The following is a 6,292-nucleotide window of genomic DNA, read 5'->3' as shown; positions in this document are numbered from 1 at the left end:
AAACAGTGCGTACGAAACATGAGAATATATACATGCAAATTTTAGCCCCTTTGCAATTTGGTCTGAAAACTAATTTATGCTATTATAAACTTTATTCTTGGTCTTTGCTTCTTTCACTGGTTCCACTTACTCCCTTCTCTTTCCTCTATTGCTTTCAGGAATGTAAATGCTTGTGATCCACATTTTTTAACAGCCCTTTCCCTTCCCTTTCCTTGCCTGGAGAGTCGGTGTGCTGGGGTGCAATCACACATCCCCCCATACAGTCGGTGTGCTGGGGTGCACGCACACACACATACCGCTCACAGTCGGTGTGCTGGGGTGCAATCACACATCCCCCCGCACAGTCGGTGTGCTGGGGTACACGCACACACACGTCCCCCTGCACAGTCGGTGTGCTGGGGTGCACGCACACACACATCCCCCTGCACAGTCGGTGTGCTGGGGTACACACACACACATCCCCCTGCACAGTCGGTGTGCTGGGATGCATGCGCACACACACAGACACACACACCCCGCACAGTCGGTGTGCTGGGGTACACACCCCCCGCACAGTTGGTGTGCTGGAGTACACACACACACACCTCACAGTCGGTGTGCTGGGGTAGGTACACACACGCTGCACAGTCGGTGTGCTGGGGTACACACACACACATCCCTCACACAGTTGGTGTGCTGGGGTACACACAAGCACACCCCGCACAGTCGGTGTGCTGGGGTACACACACACACATCCCCCGCACAGTCAGTGTGCTGGGGTACACGCACACACACACACCCCCCACGCAGTCGGTGTGCTGGGGTACACACACACACACATGGCACAGTCGGTGTGCTGGGGTACACGCACACACATCCCCCGCACAGTCGGTGTGCTGGGGTACACACACACACACACACCCACACCCCCCACGCAGTCGGTGTGCTGGGGTACACACACACACACACACCCCCACGCAGTCGGTGTGCTGGGGTACACACACACACCCCCCACGCAGTCGGTGTGCTGGGGTACACACACACACACACACCCCCACGCAGTCGGTGTGCTGGGGTACACACACACACCCCCCACGCAGTCGGTGTGCTGGGGTACACACACACACACACACCCCCACGCAGTCGGTGTGCTGGGGTACACACACACACCCCCCACGCAGTCGGTGTGCTGGGGTACACACACACACACACACCCCCACGCAGTCGGTGTGCTGGGGTACACACACACACACACACACACCCCACGCAGTCTGTGTGCTGGGGTACACGCACACACACACACACCCCCACGCAGTCGGTGTGCTGGGGTACACGCACACACACACACACCCCACGCAGTCGGTGTGCTGGGGTACACTAAACCGGGTGTTTCACAAGGGGGGGGATTTCTCCGTTTTCCTCCCTGCCCGGCGCTGGTGTTGTGGGGAACGGGGGCAGGCGAGGGGGGAACCCCCCGGTCTGTGCAGTGCCCTCCGCCCCCTCCCTCCACAGCCCTGCCGTGCAAACGTGTCACAGCAGGAGCCAGCCTTGCTGTGCCGCTGCAGAGGCTCCTCGTGATAAACCTGTGGCTTTTGGACATTTCCTCAGGCAGCGATCGAACTTCTTTAGCATCTTCCCAGCGCCCAATTCCCTGTGTGTAAATGCTCAGCAGCCACCAGCTAGTCCTCCCTGCCTTCTGCAAACGCCGTAAAGTCCTCTAAAGAGATGGAGCCCCGGCGCTGAGTAGGAAATGTTTCACATTCAGTTCAAAATACTTGTTTCTCCCTACACGATCGAAATTAATTTTAGCGGCAGAAGGGAAAAAAAGAAGGCAGGGAACTAGCGTTTTTCTCTCTGTGTGTGGCTTTGGATTATTTTTGTTTCCCCAGCTTTTTCAAATATCATCTATCTGTTCCCCTGCTGAGACAGTACTTCTAGCAGGGTGTGGCTGCTCTTCCCGCAGCGGCGGATCGGAATCTCGCTGGAAGCCTTTAGAAGGAAGCAAGATGCGGTGAGTAACTATTGTAACTGAGCGAATGCGTGGAGGTAAATTGCTGCTGTACTTGTTAGGCCAAGAATCTCTTTAGTAGCTACAGTCATAGCGGCGTGAAGTGCAGTAACTGCACATGGCGAGGTTTCCCAAAGTTGAGATACGATTTAACTCGTCTCTGGAGCCACGGGACGCAGCAGCACAGGCTGTGTAAGGTTTAGCTGGGTCCTCGCTGACGGGATCGCCGACACCGGCACCTGCCTGAGAGCGGAAAAGACTGGCTGACGTCTCCCCCGTGTGTTCGTGTGCACCTCCACAGCTTTTATCCGTGCGGCATCTACCGCTGTGGTGATCAAAATGGAAATGGATTAACTAGAGCTTTTTCTCTCTCCCCAGGATGGTTCCACAGACAAGTTCCAGTCGCTGCTGGTGTGGGTTCGGGCAGGTTGATCTGTGCGAGATGTGGGCCTTGGAGCCGACGTGAGAACCGCTGGAAGGCTGGCAGGAAGGGGGGGTACGGGGTTGTGTGTAATTACCCGGTGCTGGCCGAGCGCCGAGGTGCAGCTGCTCCAGGGCGTGCTGTGCTGTGGGGACGGCGCAGGTAACGGGAACGGTGGCCGGTCTGGAAGGACAAAACAAGCCCATAAAGGGCGCTTGAACTGCCACGGGGAGGGCCTTCTGCTCCCTTTTAGGAGCTAAGTACAAGAACTGGTGAAGTGTAAGCTGGAGAAACTAATTCGGTGTTTTAAAGGCTGGCTGCCTTTAGAGGGCAGAAGGATGCAGGGATCCTTCCTGAGCCGGGATCTCCGCATCCCTGCTCCTCGGGGCATCGGCCTTGCGCCAGCATCTCCCGGGTTTTCTCGCCATTTGGAGACAGGTTTAATTAAAAGGTAAAAGCATCAGAAGCAAACAGTTATCTAAACTCTTTTATTTATTTGAAATCTGCATCTTTAGGCATCTGAATGTTTTCTGAGCTGTCTTAGCTCAGTGGCGATTTCCACGTCGCTCGGTTCAAAGGCAGAGTGTGGGCTGAGGTGACCAGAATGTCGCCCTCTGTCCCTCAAAGCGCTGCCGGAGGAGGGTGTGCGGGTGTGCGCCATGCGCCGCTCGGCTCCTCACGCCTGCTCTATTTGAGGTGAGGATGGTTTTGCTCCGCAACAGGATATGCAGCCCAGGAATTATTTTTAATAAACCTATGGGCATCTTAAGTGGACATTGGGTGACTGGAGCTCAGGGCTTTGCACTTCTGTCACTGACAAGCGGAAGGACGCTGATGTGTTTCCCAGCTCACTGCTCCCGACCGGGCATTTTCCGAAGGGCTCGGAGCAGCCACCCCACAGATGGGGCACCCCCGGGCTGCCCCCTTGGCCGGTGTCTGCCCGCGGGAAAACACCGAGCTGCCTCTGGGGGGAATCAGTGGAAGCTTAATTGATGGGGAGAAGCAGCGGTAACTGCGTGGGTTGCACATACAAACCCGACGCGTGGGATTATTTTCTCTGCAATAATAATTTTTCATCACGAGGGGTCGTAACGGGGCACTGCAGAGATTAGTGTGGCATCGCCAGGGTGGGCAAGAGCAGGAGCGGGGCTCTCCTGGGGCGTGCAGGGCTCGGGAACAAGCCGGGGCTCCGTGCCGGCGTGGGGCTCGGTGCCAGCAGCCTGGGCAGGGAGGGCGGCATCGCCAGCAAGCAAAGACCTGCAGAAAAGTTTATTGGAAACCATATAGAACAGGATTTATGTTCATCTCCAGATAAATATATTTTAAAGCAATATTTTCTGTGACCTTAGCAGAGTTCATCCTGGAAATCTAATGCATTTTACTGTGACTTGTCTGCTTGTTTTATTTTTAATTTGATCTTAAGTGTGCTTTCACGATGGTAAACTCTGTTATGATACAGACTTTTATATACTGCTCCTGTGCTTTTTTAATATTTTCTGCTTGCTGGCTTGTTTTAACCCTAGTATAAATTGAAAGTTTATAAACTTATTCAGCTCTGTTCTCACAGCTTTTGTATGACCTGAAAGTTGTATAAATAGTAAAAAGCTGATGCCATGTGTTTTAAACTTGTGATGCAGGAATATTGCATGCGTGAGGCAGGATTGCTCTGTCACTCCGCAAGGAACGATCATTTCCACTCTGGCCACGTCTCAAAAGCGGCAGCCACTTACGGTGCTTGGTCCCTTGCGTGGGGACGGGGAGGTCTGTGTTCACCTCGGTTCGGTAATGCCTTTGCCATAAGAGATATTCCAGGTGTGTGACAGTTCCGCATATTCCATATTCCATGTTCCATATTCCAGGTGCAGTGAGTTCCATACTGGTGATTGGCCTGGGGGTGACGGTGACGCCAGGCCGTGCCACGCTGCGCCGTGTCACTCAGTGCTACGTGTGTGTCTGTGTGTCTGTGTGTCTGTGTGACATGGGCAGTGCCAAAGCAGAGCTTTACTGCTCCTGCTCCGTGTGCCACCTACCCCAGCCGTGGGGTTTTGCTATGAAATGCAGTGGCTGAAGGACAGAAATTCTTCCGGTGACCCGCAAGGGTGCAGTGAGGGCAGGTTTTTCCACCCACGGCCCCCAAACCACCATCACTTCCCGGGCGTTTGGCCCTGGTCCAGGCGGGCTGCAGCACCGGCATGGCTCCGGTGTCCCTCTGTCCCGCCAGGCCCCAGGGACCTGCCCGTCGTCCTCGCGGGCAGTGCAGCACCCTCCCGTCCCGGAGCCCCTGCGCCGTCGTGGTCGGCAGCGCTGGCACTCAGCCGGGGACTGGGGGCACGGGGGGTCCTGGGGACGGTGTGTGGGTGCGGGGACAGGCCGGGGCCCGCCATCGGAGCTGGGGCACGGCGGGATTTCCTTGTCCCTGTCCTGTTCCCCAGCAGAGCGGGGGGCAGGATGGCTCCCACCCCCAGGTGTCCCGCTCCACCTGCCTCTGCCCCTCTCTGCCCACAAAAGAAGAGGTTTTTGCTACTTTATGGCATCTGACAAATAGACTTTTTGTCGGAAACAGCTTTTAGGTTTGAACTTCAAAAAACATTTTATCCGGTCAATAGGCCCCAGCCCAAACGAAGGCTGTAACAGAGTTGGTGTCACCGCTCTCGGTGCATCCAGCTGCGGGGGAGGCAAGTGACAAAGGTCGGCGGGGAAAACCCCGGCAGAGGGCAGTGGCAATGACCATGACCCCCAGCAGTGATGGTGGTGACCCCGTGCCAGCCCAGGTGACCCAGGCCGCGTGCATTGGCCGAGGCCACGGTTCCTCCGGGAGAGGTGGATCCATTGTACCGGAGCGGCTCTTGTGGCCGGGCAGCTCGCTGTGACTGTGAGTGCTTGGAGGGACAGACGCGTGTCCCAGACCCAGGGGAAAAGCCCTGCCAGTGGCAGGGGGGGACCAGCCCAGCCCCAGTGTCACCCCCAGCTTGGGGGTTTGGCTGCTGGGGTGTCGTTCGCCTTATTTTTTAGGAGTTGAACCCCTTTGGCACTTCGTCTTGCTGTGCCTTGATGGTGTCAGTGCGGCACCGCTGAGAGCCTGCACTGAGTGACATTTCTGAGTTAATTATAGCCTGGTCTGCGCATCTCACACCAATAACCTTAAAGCACTTCTGCTCTGTGATTTATTCAAATGCTAATAAATTATACATTTCTGGCACTTTAGTAGTTCATGTGAAAATTATTTGGAGTCAACTCAACGTAACGTACCTCTGTGTGCTCTCTGGTGGCTAAAGATATGTCAGACAACGATTTCATCCACTCCTCCTTTTCCCTTTTTAACATGTCTTTGGGTTATCTGTGGGTCAATGAAGAGTGAGGAAGACTTCCTGAACAAGCCCACTTCCAACTGCTGATGTCTCTGTTACGAAAGAGGGAGTTAAGTCTAAATCAGGGTAAAAGTATACATGACTATAAACGTATGTAGGCCTACAAGAAAGTATTTTCAGGCTGTGCTGAAGTACGCTCAAGTGGAAGCGTTAATATCAGCATGTGGAAATTGATGTGACAGGGAGAAAAGTAATGAGACTTGTTAATTTAACTACAAAATACATTAATGTCTGAGGTTTGCCTGTGGTGGAAGGGATGGATTCTTACAGATTTATGCTGCCCCAACACTGTTTGATTGTTCTTTTGCAGAAAAGCCTAATAAAGGGCTACGAAACTTGATGCCATGAGCTTTAGGGAGCGGTGATTCCCCAAACCAGGGGAGGAAAGACTCTGCCCTCCCTCTGCCGGGCGATGCTCCTGCCGCAACCCCTCACAAAGGGCCGCAGTGTTTCCCAGCTCCTCTCGCAGCCGCAGAGCGGTGGGTGGGACAGAGCCCCCGCTGCCCTGGGGAAAGA

This window comes from Chroicocephalus ridibundus, chromosome 11 (assembly GCF_963924245.1).
Source record: "Chroicocephalus ridibundus chromosome 11, bChrRid1.1, whole genome shotgun sequence".
NCBI lineage: Eukaryota > Metazoa > Chordata > Aves > Charadriiformes > Laridae > Chroicocephalus > Chroicocephalus ridibundus.
Note: the sequence above shows the minus strand (reverse complement) of the source record.